Here is a 20,235-nt window from a genome sequence, read left to right as displayed (position 1 = left end):
GGAATAAGTGGTAAAATTAATACTTTTAAAATAAATTACTGAAAGTATACCATAGAAAAGAAAAGGGATTTACACATATGTTCCTGTTAGAATGATAGGGAAACAAGTCTCCTTTTCTGCTGGCGATAGAAAAATATTTTCCCATGAATCTTACTTTATTTAGAACCTTAATTGATCAGTCGAAGATTAGTAACTACATTGAGTTGTGCAAATTCAGCAACTAAATGTTGATTTGTGTGCCTCTGTTGTTAATTGGGAAAGTTTCTACCTCAATAACAATAATAGCAAAATACTGTGTATGTGTGTATGTATGCATTACATTTTAAAAAGCTATTTTGTTTCTTTAGGGAATGGCAGATTCTAAGAAATCCAGTTAAATATAGTATACTTGCTACGGTAATTGCATTACATAAAAAAGGATAAATTAAGATGTTATAAATGTGATATGCCATCTGTTTCTGTTTTTGTTATATTTGTCACATGCAGCTGTTCTTATTCAGCTATAAGGAAGCACTTTGTCTTAATTTACACATCAAAATATTGCAAAAATATCAATTTTGTATACTTAAAAAGTTCCTTTTCCTGAAATGTATATTAAGATCAAGGAGTAACAAATTTTCAAATTAATACTCTATCTTCAAAATGAAATTTAAAAAAATATACATACATATGTATATACTTGGCTATAAAAGAGAGATCCAATCATTCATATAAGTACAATTTGTTCCAAATTATTTAGAATTATACAGGCAACATTTGTAGTGATTCATTTATTCTAGAGAACAATGAAAACTGATCTTAGAAATTTGGACGAAAAAAGCTTTTTTTCTCATATTTGATTGTGTTGGTATTATGTAGAATATAAATGTATTTTATAATAATGATAATTATGCATATATATATATGATAGCATTTCAAAGTATATATTGTGATCATCGTAATACTTTATTCTGACTTAAAATTACCCAACATAACCTTCGTATTCTGAAAACAAACAGAACCAAATGAACCTACCTATAAGTGAATAAAATAATGGCACAGAACAAAAAAGGGACACTAATCCAAATAGGCTTTGAACATAGTATTATGCTAACTATGTACTTTCAGGGTAAAGATAAATATAATCACAAATCTTAAAGTCTAATTTATTGTCTTGCTGTTTCTAGTGGTATTGGTTCAGGTGTACTGTAATTTTATGAGTATTGTATCAGTAGCAAATGAATAAACGTTTGATATTATTAAGAGACAGAGTTCTAACATTGTGAAAAGAGAGACAGACGAAGAAGGAAAAACCTTGTACTAGTGAATTAACATTTAGAGATATCAAAAGAAATTCACACATATATATACACATATACAAACATATATTTTTAGCTCTTTCTATATCAATGAGTACAAAAACTCCAAGTCTTGGTTTATAAATATCTCATTAAACAGAACCAGTGTTGCTTGGAGTAATGGTTGGTTCTAGCACTGGGTTAGGGTGACTTTCAGATGAGCCTGGAACTTCTTGTGGTCAAAACATAAGGACATGAACTAATAAACCTGAGATCACAAAAAAAGAGACAGAATACAAGTACAAGTGAATTTCATTGGCCAATCTGTAACAATTGAGAGTATTAAAATAAATAATAACAAAATAGATTATAATATATTGAATACAATTAGACTGATTTCACAATGATACTACATATGTACATAACAAAATGTTAACCAATATGAAAGAATTACAAAGAAAAGTCAAAATTCATAACAATCATTTTAATAATTGAGGCAAATACTGTCAGGAAATGTAAAACTATGAATGAAATTTGATGGAGTACAGGATAATTTCATAGTCAACATTATTTACTCATCAAATAAGGTATAAATGAAATGTGGAGAAACTCAGATATAACCTTAATCAAGAGATCAAAGTTTGTATCATAATAGTAGAATTAACACATTGCCTCAATGTTAATTCGACCCAAGCCGAAATCAAGAGCTGATGCTTAACCGACTGAGCCACCCAGGTGCCGCTGAAGAAACATTTAAAATCCTAATTAAGATTCTACAAAAATTCTGGCTTTTATGTCTTCAAACAAAAAATAATAATTAAATAAATAATGTTAAGAGAGACAAAAGCTATTGAACTATTCTGGATTTAAAAAAAAAACAAAAGACCATATTAACTAAATGCAATGAATGATACTGGGAAAATTCAACAAGTGGCATTATCAGGACTATTGAAAACCACCTCAAAACTATGCAAGGAAATTAAGTATAAGGAAATGAATCATAAGATCTGTATTCTGTGAAACTAGGAGACTTCGAAAATTACATAGAAAAACTAAAAGGAATGGGGAGTGATTTATAGCTCAGGGAACTTAGAACCTACAAATCCATTAAAAAAAAAAAAAAGAAAAAAGAAAGAACAAAGAAGCCTGGCAATTCAATTTGACGATGTCATCATTTTCTAGGAATTGGATGCACCAGCTACCGTAGCAGGTGCTGAGAAGTAAAATGTGGAAATAACCATTGTTTATTTCTTTTTTTAATTTAAAGATATCTATCTATCTATCATCTATCTATTATCTATCTATCTATCTATCTATCTATCTATCTATCTATCTATCTATCATCCTTTATCTAAGTACTAACCGAAATGGGGCTCAAGCCCAGGGCCCTGAGATCATGACTTGAGCCAAAGGCAGACACTTAACCCAAGCACCCTCTGAAGTCTTTCAATAACCACTGGATATGCAGAATTAATTGCCCAACAGTATCCCTGGAATACTGTTGTTTCTAGAAAAATTAAACAAGAATGTTGTGAGACTTGGAAACCCAAGGTGTTGATAGAGGAGGTAAAGAGGGTGCCAGGCTACATTTCAGGGATTAAAGAATGTCCTCATACAGGATATTGAGGTTTCTCGGTTCATCTTCCTTCGTTTCACATCTAAAACTCTCTCTCTCAAGTTGGTGATTAGAGGACTCAACAATATCTGAGAATTCCCGAAGAAAGGCTGATTGACCACCTTATCATCCCTAGAGGAAAGTCAATCTCTTTTTTTTATTTCCTATTTCCTAATCATTTAGGCTATAAATTATAAAATTTATTAATCTCAAAACAGCTCTTTGCTCCATTTTATATCATTTTTGTTTTTTATTTCATTCATTATTCATTTCTGCATTTATCATTATGATTTTATTCTGCTCACTTTATGTTTCATTTGTGTTTATTTATGCATCATCTTTTTTTATTTTTTTATTTTTATTTTTTATAATTATTTTTATTGGTGTTCAATTTGCCAACATACAGAATAACACCCAGTGGTCATTCCGTCAAGTGACCCCCTCAGTGCCCATCACCCATTCACCCCCACCCCCCGCCCTCCTCCCCTCCCACCACCCCTAGTTCATTTCCCAGAGTTACGAGTCTTTATGTTCTGTCTCCCTTTCTGATATTTCCCACACATTTCTTCTCCCTTCCCTTCTATTCCCTTTCACAATTATTTATATTCCCCAAATGAATGAGAACATATACTGTTTGTCCTTCTCGGATTGACTTACTTCACTCAGCATAATACCCTCCAGTTCCATCCACGTTGAAGCAAATGGTGGGTATTTGTCGTTTCTAATGGCTGAGTAATATTCCATTGTATACATAGACCACATCTTCTTTATCCATTCATCTTTCGATGGACACCGAGGCTCCTTCCACAGTTTGGCTATTGTGGACATTGCTGCTAGAAACATTGGGGTGCAGGTGTCCTGGCGTTTCATTGCATCTGAATCTTTGGGGTAAATGATGAGACAAATGCAAAGCTAGTGGCAGAATGAAAGACTGAAACCTAACTCAATAATCACATTAAATGTAAATGTTTTAACCACTGCCATTAAAAAAGAGTCTTGACCTGACTATATGCTACTTATAGGAATTGCATCTTAAATAAAAATAAAATTTTTTAAATAATGAAAAAATAATAGATCTTGTTATCCCAAGTTAAAGGAAAGCTAGAATACCCACACTAACTTCAGTTAAGTAGATCTAAGTACAAAGAACGTCGTTAGGGATTAAGGGTGATTCCAAATAAATAAAATCTTAAAAAAAAAAGGGGGGGGGGAACCCCCGGTGGCTCAGTGGTTTAGCGCTGCCTACAGCCCAGGATGTGATCCTGGAGACCCTGGGTCGAGTCCCACGTCGGGCTCCCTGCATGGAGCCTGCTTCTCCCTCTGCCTGTGTCTCTGCCTCTCTCTCTCCTCTCTGTGTATTCTCATGAATAAATAAATAAAATCTTTAAAAAAAAGGGTGATTCTAAGTGATAAAGGAATCAGTTCATCAAAAGGGCAATCCATTATAATTTTTTATTTACTTACTTAATAGTAGATCTACAAATACATGAAGCAAAAATTGATCAAGCTTCAAAGAGACAAATCTACTTTATTGTCAAGAGATCCAGTACTCCTTAATTAATTAATAGAGCAGACAGTAAAGATACAGATTTTAAAAACTTGGAAATACAGATTTCCAAGTCAATTGGCTTGACTGATTTGGCACTTATAGAATGCTTCACTCAATACCAGCCAAATGTGCTTTTTTTTTTTTTATTAAGTGTAAATGGAACATTTATTAAGATAAAATATATTCAGGGACAAAAAGTCAATAAATTTCAAAGATTTTGAGCTGATCAAAATATGTTTTCTAAACACAATAGAATCAAATTAGAAATTAACAACAGTCAGAACTCTGGAGAAATCTTTCAATATTTGGAAACTAAATAACACAGATGTATATAACCCTGTTAAAGAGAAAATTAAAAAGTGCATTAAAAAGTATTATGAACTAGGGCAACCCGGGTGGCTCAGCATTTTAGCACTGCCTTCAGCCCAGAGCGTGATCCTGGAGACCTGGGATCGAGTCCCACATCGGGCTCCCTGCATGGGGCCTGCTTCTCCCTCTGCCTGTGTCTCTGCCTCTCTCTGTGTGTGTCTCTCATGAATAAATAAATAAAATCTTAAAAAAAAATAATTTCTCTGCAAATAACACATCTTTCCTCTATATGGTTTAAGATTCTTATTTCTGATTTAGAAAAAAATTGCTTATCACAGTGTGCTGTCATATTGTTTACTTCATGGTTCTTGTGTTTTGGATTTGTTAAGTTTCTCAGATACAGATTCTATAGTTTTCATCAAATTTTGAAAAATTTCAGACATCACTATATTAAATATTTTTTCTGCATATCTCCCTCCTCATTTCCCTCTGTGATCACTCCAGTTTTATGTATTAAACCAATTGGAATTTTTTCTCACGGCTTTCTGATGCTGTCTCTATATATTTTATAAATTCCATTTTACCTGTGTATTTACTATTTTAAGTTCATTAGCCTTTCTTTCTGCAGTGTTTAATCTGTCATTGGTCCAATCCAATATATATTTTAAAATCTTAAACATTGTAGTTTTCATCTCTAGAAGTTTGATTTCATGTTTTTTTTTGTCTCCCACGTGCTTACCTAACTTTTTGAACGTATAGAATACAGGCATAACAATGTTTTATTTTTTTTTATTTTTTATTTATTTATTTATTTTTTTTTTATAACAATGTTTTACTGTCATTTTATGCTAGTTTTAGTTCTATGTCTGTATGGGTTTTTTTTGTAGATTTCTATTAATTGAGTCTCAACTTCATCATATGTTTTGCTGCCTGCTTCTTTGTATGGTTGGTTATTTTTGATTGTTACCAGACTGTAAGGTTTGCTTTTTTGGATGCTGGATAATTTGGTATTCCTGTAAATCATCTTCAGCTTTGTTCTCTGAAACTATTAAGTTATTTAGAAAAATTATGATCCATTTGAATTTTGCTTGTAGGTTTTGTTAGGCAGGTCTAGAACAGAATTCAGGTGAAACAATAGTTACTCACTTCTGAGATCAAATTATCCTTAGTCCCATTCATTGCCTTGGAAATTAGAAGTTTTCCCCATCTGGTGGTGCTTATTGATATTCATCCTGGCTCTGTATGAGTTCTAGATGGTTCCTTTCCCTTTCCAAGTAGTTTTCTCACACACATGCATTGATCAGTACTCTGATAAATGCTCACTAGAGACTCTTGGCAGATCTTTGGGATTCTGTGCTTTCTCTCCTATAATCTGTCCTACAAATTTTACCAATGTTGGTCTTCCCAGACCCCATGCTTTGTGTCCTTAATTCAGCAAATCCTCTGAGCTCTGCCTCCCTCTGCCATGGTATGGGGGCTCTAAAAGGAGGGAACTGTGGCAATTGTAGAACTCATCTTGTCTGTATTCCATCCCTTGAGGATCATTCTTGCCCAATCCCAGTATCTTGAAGAACATTCTTTTTTTCATATATTTTGTCTGTCTATTTTGTCAGATTCAAGAGAGGAAAGTAAATCCTGCCTGCTATTCCAAATGGAAGAAAAGCAGAAGTCTGTCCCATTTTGTTTGACATGTTGTATTTCTTAATTACTAATATTCTTTTCAGAGTCCAGAGTGCTCACCATTACACTATGGAACTCCCACTATTTTCATTTTAATAGTTAAATTTCCTCAAAATTTCTTGTTTGACTTTTCCAAAGTTTCTATTATTAAATGCCTGGTATCCTTTACTCTTAAGAAAATAATTGTTTCACAAAATCATGAAGCACAGAGAATGGTGCTTAGATTAGACTAGAATTATTAGAAAGGGCTGTAAGTAAGTCCAGTTCCTGATTTAACATCTGCATATTAAGAGAAGACAATGGAACAGTGGCCCTTACAGAAAAGTTTAGTTGGCCACAAGTAAGTATTCATCTCATTATTGTACTACTGCAATCTACTGTTAAAGGACTGCTAATTGTGATTCACCTAAGTTTAATATCACTTACCATTATTGCAAATGTGGTATAAATGACCATATTAATTATCCTTAATGTTTATTGACTATCTACCCTATTAAAATGTAAGGTTCCTAAAGATAGAAATATTTGTATATTTTGTTCACTCGTGTATCTAAAGAGCCCAGACAGAAACTGGCCCAAAGTAGACACTGATTATTATTCTTAAATGAATTGAGGGAGCTTAGTAAAGGGTTCAATTTTTGTTCCAAGCTAGAGGTTGTCCATGACCCTGAGAGCTTCTCTTTCATAGTCCAAAAGCAGGGAGGTCATTTTTTTACTGATCTAAGCCATCATTATGGCAATATCTAGCTTTCAATCATCTTGTATGAGACACAGTATTTCTGTGATTTTTGTTTTGTTTACCAATATGTAAAATAAGGCAGTTCATTTACATTATTTTGAAGGTTGACTTATGACTTTGGTTACCTCTATAGTTGTTGAATTGACCCTTGACTTCTTCGACTCTTTTATCACACTGTTCTTTCTTTTCCTTTCTCTCTCTTCTTCTCTCCTTCTTCTCTCCTCTTCTCTCTCTCTACCATTTTTCATTTTCCTTTATATGTTCTCTCCCTATGGTTTCTCACTCCTATGGTCTCTCCCTCATCTCTCTTTTTCTTTCTTCTTCCCTCTCTCTCCCTTTTCCTTCTATTTCCTTCCCTTTTTTTTTTGCTCTCCTTTTCCTATTTTTCTCTAAATACAATGTTCATTAATTTAATAGGTGTTTACAAAATAATGCTTTAAACCATGTGCTAAGTATTATACTACATATGATGGAGATATGTTAAAGCAGTGTGGTTCACCAGTACCTGCCCTCTAAAGACTTAGAAACTGCCAGAGAACTGTCTGCATTATACCCAGAGAAACAGATGGGAAGCCAAGAGTGTTAACCGATCCATATTGATACATTAAATTTTAAAATTGAAAATTAAAAATAAATTTGAAATATGTTCTTCGATTTTCTATTAATGACAATTTCATTTGACATTTGGCTTATTTGTCTTTAAGAAGTAAGTCTTAAGAACTAGTTTTAACAAGTTAAGAAATCTTAAAAATTGAGTGCCTGGGTGGCCCAGTGAGCTAAGTGGCAGACCCTTAAATTCAGTTCAGGTCATGATCTCAGAGTCCTGAGATTAGGCTTTGCTTCAGGCTCTGTGCTCAGCAGGGAGTTGGCTTGATATCTATTCTCTCTCTCTCTCTCCCTCTGCCTGCCCCCCCCCCCCATGCACATGCTGTGCTCTCTCTAAAATAAATAAATACATCGTTTTAAAAAATATTTTAAAAAATTATGTACCGTGATATATGAAATATGTTCTGTGTGTGTGTGTGTGAAAGAGAGAGAGAAAGATCAACACAGAAAGAAAGGCAGAAAATAATTAGCTACTTATCAATAAACAGCAATGGTATTCATGCAGGCACCTGAAACTTTCCCTCAAGCAAAAAAAAAAAAAAATAAAAAAAAAATCAAAAGGTTTTCCCTTACCAATCTAACTTATATAAATACAGATACATATATATTTGAAATATATATATATATATATATATATATAAAGCCCACTCCCCACAACACACACAAACACAAAACATAAATCCCCTGAACTTGTACAGTAGCAGCCTGACATTAAAAAATCCTTGCCGTTCACAAAGTTTTAGTAGTGTATCATTCTGTGATGCTATTTCTGCCTTATACCAGTGATTGTGGAAATATCAGGGGACTCCTGTTCAACAGTAAATAAGCAATACCTACAATGATAACAGTTCCATTTATCTACCTCCTAAATAGCTCTTAAATTTAACTTCATATTGGCTTCCACTGCCCCAGCTCAATCTTTTATTTCTCACCTAGAACACTATATCTTCCTAACAGGGAACTTCAATTCCACCTTATCATCTCTATTGTACTGCCACAAAGATTTTGTGTTGTTTGTTTTAAAACTTTTATCTGCTTATAAAAGTATAGTAGCTTTTTAAAGTAATTTATGTGAAGTTCAAAGCCAGACTTTAAACTATCTACAAAAATGAAAGCTATTTACCTGTTTCAAACCTATTCTCACCTGTAAAATGGAGATTAATAGTAACTACCTTGTGTAGTTTTTGTGAGGAATATATATATGGCATTCATGTAAAGTGCTTCTCACATTGCATAGAATCTAGGAAATCCTCAATGAATGTTAATTTTGTTATGTGGTTTCTGCTTATAGTAAATAATTTGGAAACTTAGGAAAATAATAATAAAAAAGGAGTAAATAACATTTACCAACCCATTAATGCTTTATAGAATTTTTTATTTTGTTTTCTGGTCAGTGCCTGTAAATGATGCACCTATCAGAGACTACTTGGGCCTGCAGATTAAATTAACAGTCTCTTACTTGCAATAATGCTTTTCTTAAGAATAAATTTTCAGACCAATTTTGATCAAGTTATCAATTTTTAACCAAACCTCACAGTACTAATAGATTAAGGTGAAATTTGATATCTCATACACCTCTCCCTTGGCTACCCCAAACATTTCTCCCCTCCTGCATTCTTTTCTGGCTATTATTTCACATTTTCTATCCCAGAAGAAATGGAGGAGAGTGGACATATTTTAAATATTGAATTTCTTCATTCAGAAACATAGTGTATACCTTATTTTATTCAAGACTTTTTACTTAGTTCCCAGTACATTGTTTAGATCTCGTTATGTGGGTCTTGCATAATTTTCTTTAGACCTATTCCTAATTTTCATATAATGTTGCTATTATGAAACAAGTTATTTCATTATTAAATATTCTAAATTTGAATTTTCATCTTGTAACTATTGACTATAAGTTCTCTAGGTAGTTCTGTTTAATATTTTGATAAACAGTCATATCTTCAAATATCACCAATTTTGCTGCTCTCATTTTCTTTTATCTTTTCCAATGCTGAGAAAATGTTTGTAGGTATTAAATATTTAGAGTAAGTAAATTCCAGAAATTATATTGAATTTTATTCTTGAATGTTAGTCATAAATAATTTTTGTAGTGAAACTAATTAGGTCCAAACTAATCTTTGTTTATAACTTTGAAGTTGTTAATCTATTGTCTTCTAAAGAAAAAATAATGATACGAAATTATTCATATTCATACAGAAATAATATGATTATGTCTTATTTGAAATCTTTTATTTTCATTATTTTTTTACATTATTTATTTATTCATGAGAGATATATAGAGAGAGGCAGGGACATAGGCAGAGGGAGAAGCAGGCTACCTGCAGGGTACCCAATGCAGGACTAGATCCCAGGACCGTGGGATCACAACCTCAGCTAAAGGCAGATGCTCAACCACTGAGCCACCCAGATGCTCCTTCTTTGAAATCTTTTAATAAAATCTCCACATATTTTGTGTTTTCTCTAGATATAGTGATAAGAGTATAAGGGTTCTTTTACTATTTCTTGAAAATTATAATAAAGCCTTTGTAAAATTGATTTTTTATTGAAAATTAATTAGAAAATAGTCCCCTGACTTTGACCAGAAAATTTGTTGGATTTTTCATCTAGAATATTCTTCTATTTGTCTTGAATAAACTTCCATACAAGGTGAGGTTAGAGCTCCTGAAAAAACAAAAGCAAACCCCAAAGAGTTGAAGTGAAATTTTTGGATAACTTTTTTGTTATCTGCTTATAAATCTTTGTATCTGTGGTAGAATCCTGCTTGAGACTTTTTATAACATATTCCCTGAAGGGAATATTGTACTGTGTGTGTGTGTCTGTGCATGTGTGTTTGGGGTTGGTGGTGTTGGTGAACATTATGTATTAGAGTCTCACAGGTCATGGAAGAAAACACTATGAATAAAATCCTTAATTAATTGGGAAGCTCTATTAAAAATTTTTATAGAGAGGCACTTTTTTTAAGCCACACATCCTTTTTATTGTTAAGTCATAAAGAGGTATCAAAATTAAAAGCAAAAATTACAGGGTAAGACTTAACTACTAGGAGCATCAAATGAAGTGAAAATGGGACTAGGCACAGGGCAATATGAATTAATGAACATGGTAAGGATAAGGATGGTGAGAACAGTGAGCATGTGCTAAAGAAGATACTAGGGGAGAGGATCTAGTGAAAAGTTTGGTCTTAGACAAGAGCCTAGGTAAAGAAATAATGGGACAAGATTTCTATACCCCACTATGTGCTTAAGAGTCTTCCTTGCCATTGGTACTGTCTCTGTCATCCTCTCCTTCCTCAGCCTCTTTTTCATCATCCTTGATCAACTCCAGCGGGTCATCCCTGGATCTTCATTATCATCATCATCTTGTAGATCCCCCTCCTCAGCAGAGTCATCTTCACCCCCCTCAGACTCCATCTTCACATTAGTCTCATCTTTCTTCAGGGAGCTGCTGCTCTGCTCCTCTTCTGACTTATCATTCTTCATCTCTACTCCTTGTTTGCTCTGTTCTTTCTCAATTTTTTCCAGGCTTTCCAGTAGAGAATCCACTTTTTGTTTTATCTCGGTCAACTCCTTCTTAATGGTCTGAAGGTCATCTCCTTTCAAATTTCCAGACTTGGAAGATCCTCGCTGTCCACTCTTAGAATTGAAGCCACTTTTGCCCCTTCGTGAGATGTTTCCTGATACACGCTGGCGTTTTGAGGGAACCACAGTGCAAGCAATTGAAGGAGAAGGAGGAACACGTGTTGCATAACTGTACATCCTGTCATAATAATCTCGTTGAAAGTCATAGTCCAAATCAAAAGAGGAGCTGAGTAGAGGGGACGGAGAAGAGTGTTCTGATACTGACCCTCACATCCTTCGCTTACTTTATCAGAAGGTCATGCTATGCACCGAGAACAATCTAATGATTTTGGGTGACCAAAATGATCTTTGTTTGTTCACAATAGCATCTAAAACTAATTATCCAAAATTTAACTTCTGTTTTCAGAGACCCTACTCTTCTTTCAGATTTTTCTGTATGAGTAAATGGAAACTGTATCCCTCCAGTTGCAACCACATCAGAACTATGGCTTAAAGCTACCAGGGCTCATCTGAATTACTTCCGTATCTTTCTTTCTCTTTGCTTTTCCTCTTTCTCTTCTCTTTCTCTTCTATAGTCTATTTTCCATATAGCAGCTGAAATGACTAAAATTCAAAACAAAGCATAGTGTATCTCTATAAAATTTTTAAATAGAACTTCCCAATTAATTAAGGATTTTATTCATAGTGTTTTCTTCCATGACTTGTGAGACTAATCTATAATGTTCACCAACACCAACCCCAAACACACACACACACACACACACACATTACTTTTCTTACCTTTCTCTTCTACTATTTCTCCTCTGAACCTAGAGGTTCTAGGTTCTAGCCTGTCTGGCATCTGTGATATGCCTCAAACATACCCATTATACTCCTGCCACAGGCCCTTTGCATCCTATTCCCACTCACTAGACTTATATTTTCCAGATATCTTTATTTCAGGTCCTCTTTTCCTTCATGTTTCTGTTCAAATGTCTATGTAGAGATCTCCTACATAAAATAATAATCAAATACCCCATTTACTTTCCCTTTACTATCCTTATGACATCTATTACAGAAAGAAAAATAAATAGGTAATGAATGGATACATTAGGTATATACAAACTCCTGAAATAATTATAAAATTTGACTTTTATAAAATAAAAATCTGTTTCTTTTTTTTTTTTTTTTTTTTTTTAAAGATTTTATTTATTTATTCATGATAGTCACAGAGAGAGAGAGAGAGGCAGAGACACAGGCAGAGGGAGAAGCAGGCTCCATGCACCGGAGCCCGATGTGGGATTCGATCCCGGGTCTCCAGGATCGCGCCCTGGGCCAAAGGCAGGCGCCAAACCACTGCGCCACCCAGGGATCCCCTAAAAATCTGTTTCTTAACATCAATCAAACTTCAGAGTTAGAAGGAGTGTTAGGTTGAGAGCTAACTGCTCTTTGCTCTATATAGTCCAAGAACTTGGCCTCTGTTTATCTTGTGAAGGAGTCTATGGATAAAATTCAGTTTATGGATAAAATCAATGAACCTGAATGGGAAAAAATTATTACATTCTTTTTTATTTTCAACAACCTCTAACTAAAGTTTAGCATTTTATTCTATTACTAACACAATGAACAAAGTATAGTAATATTAGTAATGCCTATGACTGTCACCAATACACATAGCAATAATTTCCAATTACATTGTGGTCATGGTCATTACAAGATAGCTATAAATGTTTTTATGTACTTTCCTACTGAAAAACCTTGGTACTTATTAAACCTGCCACTGGATCAAACATGATTACAGAACTGTTGTCTACCTGGTCCCCTGCTTTTAAAGCAAAACAGTGTTTGGGAATGTTGTTCTGTTGCTTTCTTTCAATTTGAATCTTTTCCTATTTTCTAAGTAGGATTTCTCCAGCATGCTAAGATCTGTGCCTATTGCCACTGTTGATTCAAACATTTACCTAATTCAATTCAATATTCAATATTCCCTTCATCATTCTAAATATGAATGTTAAGAGTATGTGAATTTCTTGGGCATGGAATGGAGATTGACACATCAATGCCCATAGCTCATAATGTCATGTTAACTAGAACTAATAAAATGACTTTTCTATCTCACAAATTTTATCAGTCTACTCACAGATCCATGCAAAAATGATTGTACATTCCCTTCATCACAAAGTACAATGCCTCAGCTTGGTACACAGAAATCTTCTTTCACTCATCTCTGCTTATACAATGTAAATTTTCTGTTTCCTGTATCATTTTGCAGCCATGATAATAATAATAGTTACTGTTTATTGAGGCTAATACACTTTGTTCCATATATTAAGCTAAGTGTTCTATATAAATTATTTCATTTAATTCCCAGAACAACATATTTGGGGTGCCTACTATTATTGTGTGCAAATCATAAGTAAGGAAAACGAAGGTTATGAGGTTAAGTAAATTAATCAAAGTCACACAAGCAAGAGGTGTAAAATTGAGGATTTAAAACTACAGTGGTTGACTTCAGAGCCAAAGATCTTTACCCTATAGATTACAGTAACATTTGTGAGTCCCTCTGCATCCCCAGCATGCTCTTCTATGCATCCTAATTCCATACTTACATTTATATTTATTGAGTTAGAAATCTGCATGCATAATAAGAAAAGATGCCTGTTTGTTTCTTTTTTAAAAAAAAAACATTTTTTAAATTTTTATTTATTTATGATAGTCACAGAGAGAGAGAGGCAGAGACATAGGCAGAGGGAGAAGCAGGCTCCATGCACCAGAGCCCAATGTGGGATTCGATCCCTGGTCTCCAGGATCGCGCCCTGGGCCAAAGGCAGGCGCTAAACTGCTGCGCCACCCAGGGATCCCGCCTGTTTGTTTCTTTATAGCAGTATCTGTTGGTTTTATATGCTGTGATTTTAATATCCTAAATACCTAAAAGTAAAAATAATTCTATAATTTAATAGGAAAATAATTTTATCAACATTATAGTCTTTCAGGCTTGAATTAAAAGAAGAGACAACTCTCTGATTCTTAAAGAAAATAAAATGAAGCTATACTAAGGTTTAGGTACATTTCCAGCTGCATTTTTAGGAGCTTGCATTTTAAATTAGAACAAAGGTAAAAATCAAGCTATAACAACAAAATTGTTTTGCCCCCAAAGATCACCTCTCCCTCAAGGTTTCCCTAAAGCTATTTCTTATTTTAAGTAGACTTCTAGCTTTGCTACTGCTGCTTCTCTGGGGAACAAAGATGCAACATCCTGATAAATTTAACATTTCTTATACTGAGAATGTCTCCCAAGAGATACTACCACTTGCAACATTGGATACAGAATCTTGGTAAACATGTTGTGAAAGCAACTCTTACAGGAAACCAAATGTGTCAGCATAAGCCTCTTCCCTCTCCCCTGAAGCTAATATTTGACTTCCAGAATATCATCCTTTTAAGAGTTTCAGAGGATTTACTTGTCTATATAGATCAGTTTGCAAATTTTAAATGAGACATTAATGATAAAACTTTTGATAGCTTTTATTTACTTTATGCAATACTTATTAGAACTGAATCCTAGTAGAACAACCTGTGAAGTGTTTAAAACTACAGCTACCCCTTATGCCCTACTTCTGAATCAGAGACTCCGCAGGTGGGTAGTTCTTTAGAGACTATCTGTAATAAACAATAAAACTCTTTCTTAAAATTCCAGGTTCAGAATTATACTAATTCACTTCTATAACAATCTGAAGGGAAAAGGCAGAAGCAGACTATGGGATATAACTTAGAGCAGGATGCAGAGCCCAGCCATGTCTCCACAGCATGGAATTACTGTGGTGAATCAACACAGTTCATGGAATTACTGCAATGAATCAACACAGCTCAAGACCACGATCGAGGTGGTCAGAAACACTTGTGGCTGCAAACTCAACATTTACTCATCAATCAGAAGCTCCCCGAGAGCCATCATGCTCATAAGCAGCAAAAATAAAGTCAGAGTATCCATAGACATGTTTACAATGAGACATAAATCTGTCAGGTTGGTATTCTCTCATATAAATAACAGAAGACATGGGTGTAAAGATCAGTAATAACTCATAACAATCATTTATTAATTTAAATGGTAGACAATGCTACCCCAAAGGCTGGATGCTCCAACTATGTAGAGAGTACAGGTACCTGTCTAAGGCAGAGGTTCATAAGGCCTGGACATGACATAAGCAACCAGTAATTCTTAGTTGATGTTCATCCATTCTCATACAAGTATATAACTTGCCCATGGGATTTTAGTTTGTTAACTTTTAAAGTATCCTATGTCCTGCTAGAAATATTCTCTCAGGACCTGCAACAAGAATGAAAAGCTTTCTATCTACTCCCTGGGCAGATATTTTATATATTTCACTTGCTGACATGTTCACAATTGCAGAATGATACTGGACATTTTAATCTGTAATTACTCCTCATTATCCAGTTACTCTTTAGATACTTTTGAATTTAGCCTTGAGCCAAACTGAAATGTAGGTTCATTCCTGTAAGACACCTGGCCTGTGTGCGAGCTATTTTCCTGCTTGGCTTCCATTGCTTCCCTTTCAGCCATCAGAATTGTTAAATAAACCACAGTTACTGACTCTTTTAAAAAGTCTTCCCTTGCATGGCTGCACATTCATACCACTCAGAGACACTTAGGGATGTAAAAAGAATGGTGATTATAAGTGGGGAGGAAATTAGGGTAAGTGATTTGTAGCTGGAGAATAAAGAACTTCAGCCAGTCAAACTTCAAGAACTCCTGAGCAAGTCTGTCATTGAAATGGTTTTAAAATGATGTTTGCTGTTAACATTTTGCTTTTCTTATTCCATATTCACTTTAGCAACTACTTTTTAAGAGAATTTTATCCTTTATTTACTTTTTCTTTAGGCCTTAGTCCAATAAACTGGAGCAGGATTTATGTCAAATTATTTCATATCTTGTCCTAATTTATGTTAGAGAATGACAACAATGTTAGAAAAAGCAAGTTCTATGGTACCTGGTACGTCTCATTAATCAAAGTAGAAGCTCTGCAACTCCCTGACATTTGACTTTTTCAGTACTCTGTGAAGTGCTCTGTGATATGCAAAGTGGGGTAAGGTGAAGAATGTTAATTAAAAGAACCTGCAAAGCAAAATATAGGTTATTCATCTCAATTGAGAGAGAAAGTCAAAAGGTATTTTTAAACCATTGGATACAATAGGTGCTTAACAATTGTTTATTATATCAAGATATCTTAGTGAATACTTGATATTGTCAGCCCAGCACACCTTTCCCAAGATCTTTCTCTTTCCCAGACCATGTTGAATGTGAGGGATGACCTTATATTTCATCATTCAAAATGACATTTTTGAGAATATAAGGAATGCTGTTCATGATCCCATGATGAAATGGGCATAGGCATCCATTATTTCAGGCAAAACTGAATGTATGATTTGCCTGGAAATATGAGGTCCATTGTAGTCCTCTAAGTTTGGTTTCTTTCCTTTTTTTTAAGATTTTATTTATTTATTTGTAAGAGATAGAGAGAGTGTAACCACAAGTAGATGGAGGGGCAGAGGGAGAAACAGACTCCCTGCTGAGCAGAGAGCCTGATACAGGGCTCAGGCCAGGGACCCTGCAATCATGACCTGAGCTGAAGACAGACACTTAACCAAATGGACCACCCAGGTGTCCCTAAGTTTTAGTTTCTTGACACATGTTAGATCAAGAAGTTCCTCAACCAGTTTGGGACAGAGAGAGCTAGAAGGGAACTGCACTCTGATGGATAGAGTTAATATCCAACTATGCCAGTCTGAAATGCTAATAGAAAGGGAATGAAAATGAAACCTTTAGAGGGAAGAGCAAACAAACAAAAAACAGACCATAACAGAGATGAGCAAATTGAGAAAAGACTGCTTCCTATGTTCTTCAAGTCCAAGTGAATACCAGCTCTTTCCATGGTTGTGTTTTCTAAACCCTCATTTGATCCTTGTTTTCTTTTTCTATAATAGTTTGTGATTACTGTCATGTGTAACCAGAATGATCTAAATAAAAATATGATTAAATGATTTCTGTAACACAAAATATATTTTCTTTTAAATAATCACATAGCAGTACTGAAGATAAGAATTATAATTCCCTATTATAATATACCATACTGATGGGAAAACTAAAACTTGAGGATAGTAGTTGATCTAACACTATATCATGGCTTATTGATAGGTATCAAGCATTTATACACTTTCTTTTGGTCTCATGATGCATAAGCTCTCACTTTCACTTTTTTAAATAATAAAAATAATACTCCGGGGGTTGCAAAATAGTTTGAAAATATGATCTTGGTTAGAGAAATGCAGGGCCATTTCATACCCAGTGCCTAATTTAGCCCAAGAATTAAAACCTGTCATGAATTAAAAAAAAAAAAGAAATATAGAAAAAAAAGGAAAGAAGAGAAGAGAAGGGAAGAGAAGAGAAAGAAGAGAAGAGAAGAGAAGAGAAGAGAAGAGAAGAGAAGAGAAGAGAAAGAAGGGAAGAGAAGAGAAGAGGAGAGGAGAGGAGAGGAGAGGAGAGGAGAGGAGAGGAGAGGAGAAGAGAAGAGAAGAGAAGAGAAGAGAAGAGAAGAGAAGAGAAGAGAAGAGAAGAGAAGAGAAGAGAAGAGAAAGAAGAGAAGAGAAGAGAAAAAAAGAAAAAAGAAAAATTGTGTCATGAATTCTTGATTCTTCCCAGGGAATGTAAGGTCAATAAATAGTCCACTGCTTGTGGTATGAAGTTCGTAATTGCTCAAGAAATTTTTCACATGTAGTTATTTATTGAATCAAAACCTAATTAAATTTTGTACACTTTGAAAGTTAATGTTGGGAGAATATTTCCTACTGATCATTGTTTTCATATATGACACGGAGATGCTAAATTGGGAACACCAAGCACAAAAAGTAAACTATGTCTTGAAAACCAAAAAGAGAGGTTGACAAAATCAATAATATTTGAAACTAGATATAAGTGCCTAGGAAAATAGCATCTGTGGGGATTAAAGTGGGAGGATTAAGGAAAACATATCCCCTGCAGTTTGTATGCTTTGTGGCTCCTCTTAAAAATATGAAGTCAATATAGAGATTAATAGACTTAAGGGGTTAGAGGGACTTCCAGCAAATTTCAAAGTCATTTTTTAGAACAACTCAATTTTCCTTGATATTCTTGTAATAGGAAAAAATAGGACAATATTATATCAGATTTTTGATGAGAAAGACAGCATCATCAAAGTAATTAAAAACATACCTCACCTTCTTTAATTTTAAACAAGTGCATATACATGAATAACAGACTTACAGATTGCATTTCTAAAAGTGTTTGATGGTAGAAAATGTAATTTTTATCCATACAACTAAAATTGTTACTAGTTACATTTGAAATTGAACCATCGATTCATTTTTATGAGCAAGAGTTAATATTAAAATGGAGAAATAATCAGGACAAAGACCATGTCTTATTTATATATCTATTTTCAGTCTCCACCAGAACCTGGAAAATAGATCATGCTTAATAAATATTCAGGAATGAATAAGGTTATAAGTTCTATGTCAGTTTTAAAGTTCTTAATGCTATTTATGGATGTGACTTAAGATCAATATATTTAATATTAATTTTAAATGTAATACCAGAAGAATGTAATGAGTGAAACAGTGGTTTTCAATTTAACTGTGCATTAAAATTACTTAGGCAAATTTTATAATATTGACAAGGGCCCACTTTGAGAGATTGTGATTCAGTCGTCTTTGATGGAGCAAGGATATCATTTAATTTTTTAAAGCTTTTTTGGGTGTTTTTACTTTCTATCAACCAATTAATAATTCAAATTTTCAAAAGAAAAAGATCTGTGTTCATTTTTCCAAAAGTGTCCTTTACCTACTATATGGTTTTCAGAAGTCAATTAAGCTTTCCAAATTTCATTCTGCAATCATAACATAGAATAATAATGTATTAAATACAAAAAGTTTTTGAAATGTTGTTGCTGCTGTTACTATTGCCACTATTATTTCCAATATTATTATAAGAATATATATTCAGAGGTACCTGGGTGGCTCAATCAAGGCTAAGCTTCTGACTCTTGATTTTGGGTCAGATCATGATCTCAGGGCTGTGAAATGGAGCCCTGTGTGAGGCTCTGTGCTCAGTGGGGAGTCTCTTTCTCTATTTCAATAAATGAAAATAAATCCTTTAAAAAAGATATATATTTCCTTATTTACATAGCTGCTTCCTGATTATCCTTCATATTTCAATGCAAAGTTCCTTTAGAGAGAAGCTTCTCTAACAATCATTTTCAAGGCAGAATTCACTCTCCATCTCAGGTGAATCATTGCTTATCACTCTTTATTTAATTTATTAAAACTTTTACCCATCCTGTTTAGTTGCTTTTTCTCCATCCCTCTCTCTTTCAAACTATATAAGCATCAGTAAAACAGAAACTGAGTCTCTATTATTGACCCAAAGTCTATGTCTAGTAGAGTCCCTGGCACATTATAAGTGCTGAGTAAATATTTATTGAACACTGGCTTAGCAAGGTTACATGCACAGATCCCATAGGTTGACCTGAGAGATAAGAAGTTTTAATATTAATATGTTGTAGATATGTTTAATTTTTTAATTGCTAATTTTCTTTTTTTTAAATTTATTTATGACAGTCACAGAGAGAGAGAGAGAGAGAGAGAAAGAGGCAGAGACACAGGCAGAGGGAGAAGCAGGCTCCATGCACCGGGAACCTGACGTGGGATTCGATCCCGGGTCTCCAGGATCGCGCCCTGGGCCAAAGGCAGGCGCCAAACCGCTGTGCCACCCAGGGATCCCTGATTGTTAATATTCATAGCTGTTGATACAGCAGTTGAACGAGCAATTAGTGCTATTTTGTATA

At 34.1% G+C, this 20,235-nt stretch overlaps 1 pseudogene; it reads right to left on the bottom strand.

Moving 5' to 3' along the window:
- Positions 1 to 11,006: 11,006 nt before the first annotated feature.
- Positions 11,007 to 12,200, bottom strand: LOC144287617 (heterogeneous nuclear ribonucleoproteins C1/C2 pseudogene; annotated as a pseudogene).
- Between the last annotated feature and the right edge of the window lie 8,035 nt (positions 12,201 to 20,235).

This window comes from Canis aureus, chromosome 17, assembly GCF_053574225.1.
Source record: "Canis aureus isolate CA01 chromosome 17, VMU_Caureus_v.1.0, whole genome shotgun sequence".
Classification (NCBI taxonomy): Eukaryota; Metazoa; Chordata; class Mammalia; order Carnivora; family Canidae; genus Canis; species Canis aureus.
Note: the sequence above shows the minus strand (reverse complement) of the source record. Positions and strands in the feature narration are given on the sequence as shown.